The sequence below is a fragment of the Coregonus clupeaformis genome, chromosome 7, assembly GCF_020615455.1.
Source record: "Coregonus clupeaformis isolate EN_2021a chromosome 7, ASM2061545v1, whole genome shotgun sequence".
Taxonomy (NCBI): Eukaryota; Metazoa; Chordata; class Actinopteri; order Salmoniformes; family Salmonidae; genus Coregonus; species Coregonus clupeaformis.
Genome location: NC_059198.1, coordinates 66,786,981 through 66,802,834, shown reverse-complemented (window position 1 = coordinate 66,802,834; position 15,854 = coordinate 66,786,981). Strand labels below are relative to the sequence as shown.

At 45.6% G+C, this 15,854-nt stretch overlaps 1 protein-coding gene across 2 annotated transcripts in view; it reads left to right on the top strand.

The window, feature by feature from the left end:
- LOC123491257 (synaptotagmin-1-like) overlaps positions 1 to 15,854 on the top strand; it is a 184,051-nt gene that overhangs the window by 26,988 nt on the left and 141,209 nt on the right. For both annotated transcript variants that reach the window (XM_045221504.1, XM_045221506.1), the window contains exon 3: positions 4,826 to 4,917. The gene's annotated coding sequence lies outside the window, so the exon portion shown is untranslated. The remainder of the gene's footprint in view (positions 1 to 4,825; positions 4,918 to 15,854) is intronic.

Genomic DNA, 15,854 nt, shown 5'->3' with positions numbered 1-15,854 from the left:
GGCAAAATGGGTTCAGGGTTACTACCAGTATCAACAGCCGAATGAACACGAGACAGGGCGTCAGGCTTGACGTTGCGTGACCCAGGACGGTAAGACAGAGAAAAATTGAATCTCCCAAAAAATAGTGCCCACCTGGCTTGACGGGGGTTGAGCTGCTTCGCTGACTGGAGGTAAGCCAGATTCTTATGATCCGTCCAAACGATGAAGGGTTGTTCCGCCCCCTCCAACCAATGTCGCCACTCCTCGAGAGCCAGCTTAACGGCGAGCAGTTCACGATTGCCAACATCATAATTCCTCTCTGCCTGAGAAAGTTTCCTTGAGAGAAAAGCACAGGGATGCAGTTTGTTATCTTCAGGAGAACGTTGTGACAACACTGCACCTACCCCAGTGTCGGATGCATCCACCTCCACGACAAACTGGCGGTCGGGGTCCGGCTGCATCAGAATGGGAGCCGAGGCGAAGCGATGTTTCAGTTCTTCGAACGCTGATTCGGCCCCTTCATTCCAAGCGAACGGTCGTGAGATGGAGGTGAGAGCGGTGAGTGGCGCCGCAATGCGGCTGTAGTCCTTGATGAACCTCCTATAGAAGTTCGCAAACCCCAGGAATCGTTGAAGTTGTTTGCGGGTAGAGGGAGCTGGCCAGTCCGTGACAGCAGAGATCTTAGCTGGGTCCATCCGCAACTCCCCTGAGCTATGATGTAACCCAAAAAAGAGGTCTCAGACACATGAAATTCACATTTCTCCATCTTCACAAACAGTTTGTTCTCCAACAACCTTTGCAACACCTGGCGCACATGTAGTTCATGTTCCTGGGAGGACTCTGAGAAAATCAAGATATCATCCAGATAGACAAAAACAAACCGATTCAACATGTCCCGAAGGACATCATTGACTAGTGCCTGAAAAACAGCAGGGGCATTGGACAACCCAAAAGGCATAACCAGATACTCAAAATGTCCCAAGGGTGTGTTGAAGGCAGTCTTCCATTCATCACCCTTACGAATGCGCACCAGGTGATACGCATTTCGTAGATCCAGTTTCGTAAAGATGGTAGCACCATGAAGGAGGGGAAAAAGCAGAATTAATCAAAGGCAGAGAATACTTGTTCTTAATGGTGATGTTGTTAAGACCACGGTAATCAATACAGGGTCTGAGGGTCTTATCCTTCTTAGCAACAAAAAAGAATCCCGCTCCTACAGGTGACGAGGAAGGACGCATAATACCTGCCGCCAAGGAGTCCCGAATGTAGTTCTCCATAGCCTCCGTCTCCGGCCGGGAGAGATTGTACAGGCGACTGCTGGGGAGCGGGGCTCCTGGCTGGAGGTCAATGGCGCAGTCGTAAGGCCGGTGAGGAGGAAGAGAAGTAGCTCTGTGTTTGCAGAAAACGGATGCCAGGTCATGATACGCGTCAGGGACAGCAGAGAGATCCATGGACTCCAGTGGAGGTTGAGGCACAGTACTGGCAGGAGTCTGAGCAGAACACAAACAATTCACATGACAAAATGTGCTCCATGAAACAATGTTACCTGTCACCCAATCAATGTGTGGATTGTGTCTTATGAGCCAGGGGATACCAAGGACCAGGGGTGTCTGTGGGCAGTCGATAATATGGAATTGAATGTTCTCCTGATGATTTCCCGACACTCTAAGACAAACAGGAACAGTTTGATGGGTAATACGGGTCAACAATTGTCCATTTAGACCCTTAGCCTGCAGCGGACAGTCCATAGGAACAGTCTCCAAATCCATTTGTTGAGCCCACTCTCTATCCAAAAAGCTTTGTCGGCACCAGAGTCAATCAGCGCACTAACAGAGAAATTCTGGGACTGCCACTGGAGGGATGCCTGGAGCAGAATGCGGGGAGAAGAGGAAGAATCCGCTGCTCGGCTCACCAAAACTTCTCCCATTAATGATGAGCCGGCCCTTTTCCCGGACGAACTGGGCAGGAAGGAACGAAATGACCAGCTTCTCCACAATACAGGCAGACCCGAGCCTGAATACGACGTGCACGCTCCTCTGAGGACAACCGTGCACGACCCACCTCCATGGCTTCGGGTTCAGTGCTCCTCGTATCGACTCGGGAAGACACGGCTTTCTCCGTAGGGAAGATGCAGGGAGGAGTTTGTTGATGACAGACAGGTTGCTTGGAACTAACACTCCTCTCCCGGCGGCGCTCCCGAATCCGATTATCCAACCTGATAGTGAGTGAAATAAGATTATCCAGCGTAGCCGATTCATCATATGACACCAATTCATCTTTTAAAGTCTCAGACAAAGCATTGATGAACACTCCTTGTAATGCCTCGTCATTCCAACCACTCACTGCTGCTAAAGTCCGAAACTCCACTGCCATCTCCGCCACACTACGAGCCCCCCTGTCGAAGAGAGAACAACCGCTTTCGCAGCCTCCTTGCCTCGTACGGGGTGGTCAAAAACCTTCCTCATCTCCGTGGTGAAGGCAACGTAAGCGTTGCAAATGTCCGACTGACTCTCCCATACCGCGGATCCCCAGGCACGAGCGGAACCGCTAGTAGAGTTAATAAGGTAGGCAATACGGGCTCTTTCTGAGGCGTAGGTGAGGGGCTGTTGTTCAAACACTAACGAGCATTGAGTCAAAAAATCGCCACAGGTTCCCATGTTCCCGTCATAGCGCTCTGGAGCAGGAACAAAAGGCTCTCTGATCTGGGCTGAAGGGGTAGTAAGGGCAGACACTTGATTGGTGAGTAATTGAACCTGATTAAGCAGCACCTGACTGTCCTCAGCAATCGTCTTAAACAGGGTATCATGTTGGCCAAGTAAAATGCCCTGATTGGCTATGGCAGTCCAAATTTCAGTGCACTCTGGGGTGGTATCCGAGCTACTGTCTGCTGGGTTCATGTTGGTCAGATCATACTGTTATGATTTAACTGGATAAGAACCCAAATGCAGACAAGTACACGAAGCCATAGAAGTTTTAACAGGTTTATTTACAATGTTCAAAGTCCAGGTTTCCAAATATATGGGAAGAGCAAGTCCAGGTTACAGGGAGGGTAACAGATCCAGATCAGGGCAGGTGTGGTACCGTAATGTCCTAGTGTCCGTGATGAGTCCAAAAGAGAGGTCCGGTATTGGAGAGCAGGATGGTGGTGGCAGGAGTGAAGCGGAGGCAGGAGTCAGGTTCCAAATATCTGTGGCACGGGAGAAAAAGTAAATAGAACAGACCAAAAACACAAAGAGCAAAAATAACCAGGTTGAGTCGGCAGCGAGACTAACATGGTCGTCTTGACTATGATCTGACGATGAGTGGTAAGTTTGACCGGGTCTTAAAGGCTGAGGTGATTATGGTGAATGAGCTGCAGCTGGAACCCTGACTCCCACACACCAGACTTCACTCCTGCAATCAAGGACAGACAGAGGGGAGGGAGAGAGCAGAGAGAGCTACCTAGCAGCAGTAGGCCTAACAATGTCATCCATGTACATTTATTATACCAAGCATCACCATATCATTGTCTCCTTCCAAGTTCTTTACGTGCTGTATGTCACACTGGCTGAGGATGGCTGTGCTGGGTATAATATCAACTGTTGTTGACAGAGTGGCACCAATTGTTAGGAAAACGGAACTCAAGGGTACGTTAACAAGAGCACGTGATACATTCTATAGCAGGAGCTTACAGTTGAAAAACTTTTTTCACGGCACTGGCTACATCTATGGTAATGTCAGTCTGACGCAAGGCCACAGACATTACTGCATATTTTTATTTTGCACATGTAATGTACATGGATTTTGTTGATCTTGCCCATTGCTAATGTTTCTATGTACACCAGTAATAGATGACAAGGATTTGTATTGTGAAAGAACAAACTGCCTCAGAATTTTTGTGCCTTTGTGTACCGGCCAGTGCCAGCCGGAGGTAATAGCTTGTAATCTGTACATCAAAGGCCCGGCAAATAGCTCCTTCACAGTATGGGGGAATGAATAGGAAATCACAATCTCCATCTCCACATCCCCACGCCGTCAAGATGGTGCTGATAGCTCTCCATCACAGCAGAACCTTGGGACGTATGCTGCAAGGACAGATCTTATTTGCATTTTTTAATTTATCCATTTTGAATAATATATTCTGTGAATCCCCATCCAGGTGTTTACACATATATTGGTTTTGGATTTTAGAATACATTTAAAAACCAAAGTAAAGTCAACCGATCACATTCGTTTCAAACATTAGTTATAATGAAATGAGACATTGAAGTAGTATTGAAAATCCCCTGCTGTGTCCCTAACTAGAGATGGTCCCCACTCCTCCACATCCTCCACCTCCTCCACGCAGGCAGGCAGCATCTGTGGGGAGGAGATCCCCAGCTGGTCCCTGTTCCTGGTCTCCAGCACATGACTCTGTTCCACCGGCTTCCTGATGAACACGGCCAAATCTGCTGTGAAAGCGCTCCATCGATAATGGATCCCTGCCACCCCATCCCTGCCACCCCCCTCACACACACACACACACACACATAACTGACATGGGTTCACTTCACGTGCCTTGGTTCTGGATACCGCCATTTGAGCCCATCACCGTGCACATTGATTGGCTGGAAGAATTGAAATGCAAATGCTTTTGGTCTTGTGTGCGCCTGGCTTGTAAAGTACTCTTAAAAGAAAATGGCTGCTCTCAACAACACGATATAGCAAGTATCGATACAGAAAAAAGCAAAGTATCTGACTGGGCTAGTTTAAAATGTGTCTTGAAAACAGGAACTGACCTGCAGTACCTAGTCTCAATTCAGTTCTATGAACTTTGCATACTTTTTTTTTGTTCCACATTAACATGCTCCTTCTGTCTCTTCCTCAGCTTTGAACTAATTAGACTGTGTGCGACTCCTGTGTAAAGAAGAAGAAGCAGCATTGGAAGAGCCCCAAGCAGCAGGCACCGTTGAGTTAAAGGTTAGTCTCTGTTCCCTCTTCCTCAAAGACAGGCAAACAAAACAGACACCCCGTCTCAATGGAAATGCCACAGGTCCACAGAGCCACTCTGGCTATTCACTGTCTCAGACCCCAAGGATCTCCAACCCCTATGGGCAAATAACCTCGGTCCCCAGGTTCCTTATCATTAAATGCCAATGACCACGGGGGGACAAACTCAAAAAGAAAAATAATTCCACAGAGATTTGTTTCACAATGTACGAAGACTAACGCTAATTAGTATTTATTTTTCAGCACATTTTGTGTATACATGCATTAAACAACTCATAAAGGCAAATCAAACAGTGGTATGCAGCGTTGAAAGCCTCATTAGTACTGTAGAGTAAGATATGTGATACTACGGTCTCTGGCCACCATAGCTCATTCATGGACTAAATACTTGGAGTAATGAAGTATTGATTTGACCTATTGGAGCAGGAAAGGCACAAACATACTATATACACTACCGCTCAAAAGTTTTAGAACACCTACTCATTAAAGGGTGTTTCTTTATTTTTACTATTTTCTACATTGCAGAATAATAGTGAAGACATCAAAACTATGAAATAACACATATGGAATCATGTAGTAACCAAAAAAGTGTTAAACAAATCAAAATATATTTTATATTTGAGATTCTTCAAATAGCCACCCTTTGCCTTGATGACAGCTTTGCACACTCTTGGCATTCTCTCAACCAGCTTCACCTGGAATGCTTTTCCAACAGTCTTGAAGGAGTTCCCACATATGCTGAGCACTTGTTGGCTGCTTTTCCTTTACTCTGCGGTCCAACTCATCCCAAACCATCTCAATTTGTTTGAGGTCGGGGGATTGTGGAGGCCAATTCTTCTGATGCAGCACTCCATCACTCTCCTTCTTGGTAAAATAGTCCTTACACAGCCTGGAGGTGTGTTGGGTCATTGTCTTGTTGAAAAACAAATGATAGTCCCACTAAGCCCAAACCAGATGGGATGGCGTATCGCTGCAGAATGCTGTGGTAGCCATGCTGGTTAAGTGTGCCTTGAATTCTAAATAAATCACAGACAGTGTCACCAGCAAAGCACCCACACACCATAACCTTCTCCTCCATGCTTTACGGTGGGAAATACACATGTGGAGATCATCTGTTCACCCACACCGCGTCTCACAAAGGCACGGCGGTTGGAACCAAAAATCTCCAATTTGGTCTCCAGACCAAAGGACACATTTCCACCAGTCTAATGTCCATTGCTCGTGTTTCTTGGCTCAAGCAAGTCTCTTCTTATTATTGGTGTCCTTTAGTAGTGGTTTCTTTGCAGCAATTCGACCATGAATCCTGATTCACACAGTCTCCTCTGAACAATTGATCTTGAGATGTGTCTGTTACTTGAACTCTGTGAAGCAGTTATTTGGGCTGCAATTTCTGTGGCTGGTAACTCTAATGAACTTATCCTCTGCAGCAGAGGTAACTCTGGGTCTTCCATTTCTGTGGCGATCCTCATGAGAGACAGTTTCATCATAGCGCTTGATGGTTTTTGCGACTGCACTTGAAGAAACTTTCAAAGTTCTTGACATTTTCTGTATTGACTGACCTTCATGCCTTAAAGTAATGATGGACTGTCGTTTCTCTTTGCTTATTTGAGCTGTTCTTGCCATAATATTGACTTGGTCTTTTACCAAATAGGGCTATCTTCTGTATACCTCCCTACATTGTCACAACACAACTGCTTGGCTCAAACGCATTAAGAAGGAAAGGAATTCCACAAATTAACTTTTAACAAGGCACACCTGTTAATTAAAATGCATTCCAGGTGACTACCTCATGAAGCTGGTTGAGAGAATGCCAAGAGTGTGCAAAGATGTCATCAAGGCAAAGGGTGGCTACTTTGAAGAATCTCAAATATAAAATATATTTTGATTTGTTTAACACTTTTTTTGTTACTACATGATTCCATATGTGTTATTTCATAGTTTTGATGTCTTCACTATTATTCTACAATGAAAATATAAAAAATTAAGAAAAACCCTTGAATGAGTAGGTGTTCTAAAACTTTTGAGCGGGAGTGTACATAAGGATGTAATGTGAAGTGTTCCATTGTCAGGAAGTAGGGAGATGAATCATGTTATTGTGTGGGAATCCAATGGCCAACTAGTCTTTATCTTGAATGTTAAGTAGGGGATGAGGGGGAAGTTTCAGGGGATCTCTTGATGTCATGTTGTTTATATACATTCCTGCACACCACTGCACACATTTGAATGTCATGCTGTGAAAAACAACAACCAGAGAAACATTTTCTCCCTCAAGCTATGGGAGACTGAGCTTGTGTGGCCAAGGGCACAACATGGGAACCAAGGTCATCATAAATGGCAAACACAAATTTGAGAACACCACACACTGTTGATCAATGTCTTATTTGAACAAATACCAGGAAAACAAATGAAGAGAGAGAAAAGAAATAAAGATTAAGACTTAAGGGAGTTTTATCATCACACACATGCTTTCCAATATGGCTTGGGAAGGAATTCAAGATTGTTGATTAAACCAGTGTTAATATAAGCCATGCAGAGCATATGGAGTCTTACCCTGGTGTAAGTTTAACCAATAGGGAACTCTTTCCGGGTCTCTGTTCACAAACCTTATTTCCTTCCTCGCACTACACAATACCACTCTACCATAACAACATGTACATCCAGCTGGCGAGGCAGGTGTGGCGGGTTGAGTGGCCATTTGCTGAGACGTTGTGGCTGATTCAGGCCTTGTTAAATCCCATTTTGTTTGTGAGCAGTGCTGAGCGCGGCCTCCTCTAGGCATATGAGGGCGGACTCCGAAGCCACCGCACCGACTGGGGACCGAGGGGAGCGGTCCCAATTTTTCATCCTTATTGCCCGTGACATATCCAAAGTGGCATAGTGCGGCCCATGGAGAGATAGAAAGAGAAAGAGGGAGAGAGGGAAAAAGATAGAGGTGGGCACCTCAGATGAACCAGCGAGTCTGTCTCCTATCCCCCCTCCCCTTCATGAACCTCTGAGCAGGGCCCCAATCTGCCTGGCTAAAACAATGCAATTCAATGCCTGTCATTAGGGCCGACGAGGTTAAACTATAGGAGTCCAGGCCGGGTTCCCATCTCTCTCCCTCCAGTCTAACTCACTTGTCTCAGTAGCTCTGCTGCGATGGGGCCGACAAACAGAGCATGAAGCTGACTCTTTTACTCTGGCTAACTACCTCAACGACAAGAGGCTAAATGAAGACGATACACAACCCTGGTGCTACCTTAAGACATCATTATATCCTTCCACTGGCATTGTTACAGATAAGAATACTAATGGGGGGGAAAGGCTTTTGCATGGCGGGGGTGAGGGGACTGTACACATGGTAATTCAGAGCAAGTGATGAGAGACATTCTTCTGTATTAACACCATTAGCATCGGTAAGACTGGTCCCCTGCACACACTTGGCATGGCAATGGGGTTCTAGTCAAGGGCATCTCCAAGGTGACTTCCATATGGAAGAAGAGGTAGTTGGATGGGGTTGGGTGTCTTGCCTACAGCGATGTGACATGATTGGAGGGGTTTTCTTCACTGAATGAGTCCCCCCTCTCCTCTGCTCTCCTTCCCACGGCGGAGATTAAGATCGCTTGTTGTAATTATTGCTCCTTGAGGCAGCCTAATTCTGCCAAGGAGATAGCATCACACAGTCAGGTGCTGTAGAGGGTATCTGGCAACCAGCAGTTCTCGTCTTCTGCATGTTCCAAACGGCATTGTTTTGTGATACATGTCTGTTGATCGACTGGCTTCTCTGGCTTCTGGAGCGCTGCCAATCCCCCATCTGTCTCCAGATTCGCTCTCCTTCACTAACCACGTTATAGGAAAAAAGAAGGGGGGGGGGAATCACACGCAAAAGCCAAAAACCCTGGGGTGTCTGGGATTTTTGCCAACTGACGTACTGCGAGGCATCAATCATCCGCCAACACAGTCCCATGAAACATCTACCTCAGACACACCAGGAGCCTGGCCGCCTCCCATCCAAACACAAGTGTTTGACATGCACATTAATCTCTGCCCAACGAGCAGCCATCTTTTACCGTCAGGTACAGTAATGTAAGGGTATGAGATTACACCAATTAACGGGACGATATGCATACATTCAGAAACCTTCACAGGTGTATGATATGTGATATAGCATATGCATTACAGGAGAAAAATGGGCACAACAGTTATTTGCTTTTCAAGTGATTCATGTTCAAGCAAGCAGTATCATTATCAGCAGCGAGCTCCTGTTATAGTAGTGACATTGAATGTTACAGTGGTGACATTGAACGTTACAGTGGTGGCATTGAGCGTAATGGTGGTGACATTGAAAGATACGGTGGTAACATTGAGAGTTAAGGTGGTCACATTGAGAGTTACGGTGGTGACATTGACAGCTACGGTGGTGACATTAAAAGTTACAGTGGTGACATTGAGAGTTACAGTGGTGACATTGTGAGTTACGGTAGTGACATTGAGAGTTACGGTGGTAACATTGAGAGTTCCATTGGTGACATTGAAAGTTACGGTGGTGACATTGAGAGTAATGGTGGTGACATTGTGAGTTACAATTGTGATATTGAAAGTTACGGGCAGATGCAGAGCCAGACTCCTCTATGGGGTCGCTCTGGGGGAATGACTCCCCACCGAGAAATCATCTACATCCGTGATAAGCTTCATTGGCTGTTCAGGGCCAATGCTCTAATTCACCAAAGACGAAGCTCAGCTCAACCCCGTTACAGATGTGTGTTGCCGCAAATCACCGTCAACAGCACATGCATCACCCTGTCTTTCCCCAGCAGATCTATCGGTGGCTCTTTGCTAGGGTAACCGCAATCAGTTCAGGCACGCGGCATCTATTGCCCTCGCTCAGCGGTGGAGTAGGATCATTAGTTGGGTGTACTTTCCGTCTGGGGGAAGCATAACGAGGCATGAGCTGTGGGTGTAAAGATAAAAAAGCCTCAATGATCCTCAAAAAACGGATTATCGTATATGATCACATCTTGTAGGAGGGATGTCTATTAATTTGCTCTAATTGTGACAGAGTGACAGGCAATTAAGGAACGTGGTGTGTGTTTCAATGCCTCTGTCATCCCTGGGAATGTGTGGGGGGGGATTAGAAAGTACATCAGCCCTCAGTTCATGGAAGTGCTGGTATATGGTGGTGGAGGTAAAAGCAGCTTATTGTCAAGGCTGTCAACTCCAGAACTGGGAGAATGGAATCTCATAAGCATGAACTAACATTGGTCATTGGGAATTGCCTCAACATTGGTGACGTTTGGCTTCATTTACTACAGTTGAGCAGGTTAATGTACATTGTCACTGTGCCTGGCTACTCATTCGTGGATTCATGTTAATGTGTGAAGGATGTTAATTGAGAAGAGGATAAATTAATTTAATCAGCATTAATGATCAGACTGACCTTTATTTAAATGTGTTTATTCTGGCTGTTTACAAGTCTCTAGTCTCAATGTAATGTAGCGTGTGTGGGTCAATTAATTTTTTCTGGTAGGGTTGGTATGTTTTTCTGTGTGTGTGTGTGTGTGTGTGTGTGTGTGTGTGTGTGTGTGTGTGTGTGTGTGAGTGTGTGCACAAGAGGGACTGCTCAGTGGCAGATTGTGACAAATCCTCAATCTCTATGTGGGAGCTGCTAATGTTCAACCACGATCATACACCCACGTCTCCCCTCTTCTGCACCCCCATCTTTTTTTATCTCTGTCTCTCTTATTCGCTCAGCATTTATCCCCCCCTCTCTCTTTCCCTCACTCTGTTGCTCACTCTCCTCCTCTCCTCTGTCTAACTCTCTCTTCCTCTAGCTTTTCTTCCCTGCTCTCTCTTGTTCCTCCATTCCTCCATTCTTCTCTCTCCCTCTATCTCTCCAAGCGCTCTCCCCGTCTCTCTCCCAGCATGTCACAGCTCCTCCTGGTCTGAACATAGACACCAGGGGGGAACCCTGTGATGTGGCCAGCTACAGTATTCCCACACTGGGCCACTTCACCACCACCATCACGCCGGGCCCATCTCTTGTCAGACGCCCCACTGCAACCACACACACTGCTCGCTCCATGAACCACAGCACCACCAGAGGACCACCAGCAGACCTCAGCCACTGCATGGTAATGATCAGGAAGGGCAGAGCGCAGTAGGAAACATGAGAGCTGTTGTTCAGGATGATTAAATCAGAGAGGGAGAGAATCAGATGTTAGAGACAGTCAGACATTTCAATGTATGTGTCAGGCTCAATGTGAACTGCAAAGGCATACACAAATCCGGACTTAAGTTGCACTCCACCTTCAAGACCAACCATCCATTGGCATCAATGTGTTAATCATGCCCCGGATCAAGTTTCAAGTCAACTGTGTCATCCAGGATCTTGAGTCAGGATGGTGGCCATGCAGCTCATTCCATATATGAGCAGAGTGACCTTAAAGCCCTGGTCTGTGTATAGTAGATCGATGGGAAGGCAGTGGTAGCGCTGCTGAGGTAATTTAATTATCAGACCCTCCACAGGCTAGGGTAATGACTGCTCTCCAAATCCTCCCTAATCCCCCATCCCAGTCCTCTACACAGACAGGCCTTGCCCGGGGCTCTCTGACTGTCTGACACAGGCAGCACTAACTCCTATACCCTGACTCTGTCTGTAGTCCCAGCCTGCTGGCATACAATACTGTAATATATATATTTGTGGCCACATCCATGGCAGTTTGTTTGGTGAGTAAAAGACCAAAATACACTTCCATGTAGTGGATAATGTGAGATGATGGGTGGGGGGGATGTGTGTGTGTATGTTAATGTAGCTCTTCATTCCTCCCACGTCCTCTGTCTGACTCAGAGTCTGGATGGTTCTTGAGGTCTAAAGGGGGCCGTCCTCGCTCCATGAAAACATCTTCATTAATTACCCCTGCTGAGAGGGATAGGAGGTGACCCCTGACCCTCTCAGAGACCCAGGCCCCTGGACCTGGTGACTGGCTGTGGGGACTGACTGTCTCCTCTCAGTCAAACCAATGGAGAGCCAAAATACCCACTACACACATCCCAGGGGAGCCCCACCATCTTGTGGGCGGAGGAGAGTTAGCTTGCTTGCTCAGTCTACGTCTCTGCTTTGAAATGTTGGTAATTAGTCAGACACAAAGTAGCTGTTCACGTCCACCTCCGGTCAAGTAATATCATATAATTATTAATATAATATACTGAGTTATGAAGAGGAAGAGGTAGTGGTTAAAGCTAATATATAGGCAATTTGAAAAGTTGTTCTTTTAGATGAAGATACCCCTGGGTGTGAATGATGTGCCTCTGTCTGTTATCCAGCTTAAATTACAGTTTTTCTCAATTGCTAAAACACTAAACCCTATTGTCTGAACCAAATGCTCAGTTGCCTGAACCCACTGATTGAATCAATCACTCTTTTGGCAAAACCATAAGCACTTTTCACCTGTTTAGACATAACTTGCCAACACATTTTCATTGTGATGCACCCGTGCTGCATAATGGTGAGCACAGGTGACAAAAGTCAAACACAATTAGAGCACAGGTGTCACCACTTGAACACAACAACTCAAAATTGATCACACTTGTGGCTAATGATGTGAGGGAACATATACAGTAAGCCAGTTCAGAGAGCACTGGTTTGTGAGGCCCTACAATGGATAGAAATCTGAGAGGAAGAGAACGTGTGAGAGGAGGTCGAGGTGGTCGAGGTGGTCAGCGAAGACAAAGAACAGTAATATCTGATGAAATCAGAGCTACTGTGATTGACCATGTTCTTGTCCATGGTATGAGCATGAGGGAGGCTGGACAAAGGGTACAACCAAACATCAGTAGATTCACTGTGTCCACCATAATCCGAAGATTTAGAGAAGAGAACAGGTAATTACCTTTTTTTGACATTATAGTACAGTATGTAAATGTTGACAGCAATTACTGTATGACATACTATATACTGTACCACAGTATACTGTAAGTAAATATATGTTTCAGTACATCACTGTACCAATGTACTGTAGTATTGTAATGGAGGGTTGGTCTAACTGTTTGTAGGCCTAGTATTCCATGTATATTTTTTGTAACTCCATGTTCTCTTTTTGTAGAATTGAAAGACTGCCACATGGGGGTGGGAGGACAGGTATGTTCTCCCCACACCAAGAGACCCTAATTGTTGATATGGTCCGTGAGAACAATGCCATTAAACTGAGCGAAATTCAGCAGAAGATCATTGAGGACCATTTACATTTTGAGGGTATCAACAGTCAGCCTCTCTACTGTTGATCGTGTCCTCAAGCGCAACAGACTGCGCATGAAACAGCTATACAGAGTGCCCTTTGATCGCAACTCAGACAGAGTCAAAGAGCAAAGATTCCAGTATGTACAGGTTGGCATATATCCAGACACATTCAATGTTGATTACTCTAAGTAGTGATTTACTGTAGTGGCCTAAATCACTTTTCCCGTATCACTTACAAAACTATATCTATTTCTACAGAGGGTTTTTCAACTGGATGCAATGGAAAGACCCCATCAATACATCTACATGGATGAAGCTGGGTTTAATCTCACCAAAAGGAGAAGGAGAGGCCGTAATGTGATTGGCCATCGGGCCATTGTTGGTGTTCCTGGGCAGCGTGGTGGCAATGTCACATTATGTGCTGCCATCAGCAATCATGGGGTTGTCCACCATCATGCCAACCTGGGGCCCTACAACACTCACGAGCTCCTCATTTTCCTCAATCACATGCGAGATGCTTTGTTAGGGCAGCAGGATGAGCATCCCATCTAAGTTGTTGTTTGGGACAATGTGAGTTTTCACAGAGCCCTCCAGGTTAGAGAGTGGTACAATATGAACCAAGGTTTTTCAATCTTTGCCTTCCACCGTACTCCCCTTTCCTAAACCCCATTGAGGAATTATTCTCCTCATGGCGGTGGAAGGTATATGAACGCCAACCTTACACCAGGGTAAATCTCCTGCAAGCCATGGGACTTGCCTGTGGTGACATAGGTGTGGAGGCATGCCAAGCCTGGATACGGCATGCCAGGGGTTTTTTCCCCCGTTGCCTGGCCAGACAAAATGTGGCCTGTGATGTGGATGAAGTCCTGTGGCCTGACCCAGTACGGAGACATGATGCTGTGGCTGAGTAATGCACTTATTTGTATATTTTTGTACTTTATTTTTACATGGGCTTACTGTACACAAGTGGCAAACGCATAAGATTTTTGTTTGTTTTTACAAGTGCTACATGTAAATGCACAAGATTTCTGTTTTGTCTTTTTGTACAAGTGCTAAATGCACAGGTTTTTTTGTTTTGCAACATGCATTTAGCCTACAGTGAACAATAAACATTTATTTCTCCAGCTTCATGTCCTGAGCATTGTGTTTTCTATTTTTCTACGTAGTGTTTAGTGACTGTTCAGTAGTGTTTTTAATTTTGATTGACTCGGGGCACGATTTGACAACATAGTTCAGTTTTGAGCACAGATTGAACTGTTTTGAGGTGAAAGTTTGGTTTTGCAAGAAGAGTCTGAGGTTTTGTGAATGTAGCTTGAAAATTGGGTTTTGTGTTCACAGTTAAGAGAAAAGGAGAGCAGCTTTCAAGAAATGTGTCTTAGCAATCGAGAAAAACTGTAATCTCTCTGTTTTATCAGCTCAGCTCCATGGAGATTCAGCTAGTGCTGAGTGTTGGTGATGCCCCGCCTCCCCTTTCACCCTCTTCTCGCTTCTCTCCTATCCAAACATCTGTGCAGAGTCATTGGTGTTGGCATGTGCTAATGACCCTAACAGGGTGAGGGTGTGTGTGAGAAGGGTATGCACGTGTGTTAGTGCCGACAGAGAGTGAAAGGAGCACCTGTTTGTGTTGAAAATAACCTGCCGGTCCTACATTATGAACAGCATCACATCCTCCAGTCTGGATTGATAGAGCTGTAAGGCAGCTTCCTGTCTGCGGAACAGAGAGAGAGAGAGAGAGAGAGAGAGAGAGAGAGAGAGAGAGAGAGAGAGAGAGAGAGAGAGAGAGAGAGAGAGAGAGAGAGAGAGAGAGAGAGAGAGAGAGAGAGAGAGAGAGAGAGAGAGAGAGAGAGAGAGAGAGAGAGAGAGAGAGAGAGAGAGAGTAATGAGGCTATCAGATGTAATTAAAACAAGTGTCTCTTCTCTGTAAGAAAGTCAGAATACTCAGAAATATGTCTGACTCACTAAGAATTATTTGAACAGTATAACACCCATGGGTAGTGTGGAAATGAGCTGACTATGATGGGAGCATGATAAAAATACAGACTGGACTATTCCTAGGATGGAAGACTGCAGGTGGCAGGCTGTGTTGGGAATCGACTTCCTGCGCTATGACATATAATATCTCAATGTACAGGGGTACGGGAAGGGCTAGGACTATCAAAGTATAACTGAAAATGTTGACCTTTTTGGAGATCGGCTGCCTTTTCCTCTTCCCACTCCTTTTATCTCCATCTCTTTCTCCTACCCTCTCTTCTTCTCCATCTCTCCACCTTTCTTTCTCTGTCTCTCTCTTCCTGTCCCTGCTGACCCTCTGACTCCCTACTCCTCACAGCTAGCATTCTTTGGGAAGACATACACTTCACTTCAGGCTCTCTTCATGAACTTGGCAGCCGAGAGCTAGGTTGTTAATTTATTTCTCCCTCCAAGAGAATCAATCTGCTCCTCACGGGCCACTAGACAGAAGACAGGCCAAGATTATTTTATGAAATATTTTTTTTGCAGTTTGTTTTACTTTTTTGGAGTGGAACCCTCTCTTTCTTTTGAAATTGGCAACACTTTGTATTCATGTCAGTCTGATGGGCTGGAGCCTCGTAGTCCCCAAAGCTTCCAGAACAAAGCCTGTATCAGCCAAGTGGTGGATGACAAAGTCTAGGAGAGAGAGGAGACCAGGATGACATATTTATTTTGCCAACTG